Below are 201 nucleotides of genomic sequence, written 5' to 3'. Positions count from 1 at the left end.
AAAGGCATACTTTTTCATGACTTATTATGAATTATATTTGCATTTTTTCCCTATTAATTTTGATTCACATGTATGTTTAATTTTTTATATACTTCTTTAAAAAAATTTATGTTGCATATAAATTTTTATTTGTCATCTTAAAATTTAAATTGGATGTAATGTAATATTGTGAAATTGCAAATGTTTAACACTAAATTTTTT

The sequence above is a fragment of the Argiope bruennichi genome, chromosome 8 (genome assembly GCF_947563725.1).
Source record: "Argiope bruennichi chromosome 8, qqArgBrue1.1, whole genome shotgun sequence".
Classification (NCBI taxonomy): domain Eukaryota; kingdom Metazoa; phylum Arthropoda; class Arachnida; order Araneae; family Araneidae; genus Argiope; species Argiope bruennichi.
This window is presented reverse-complemented; position numbering follows the sequence as displayed.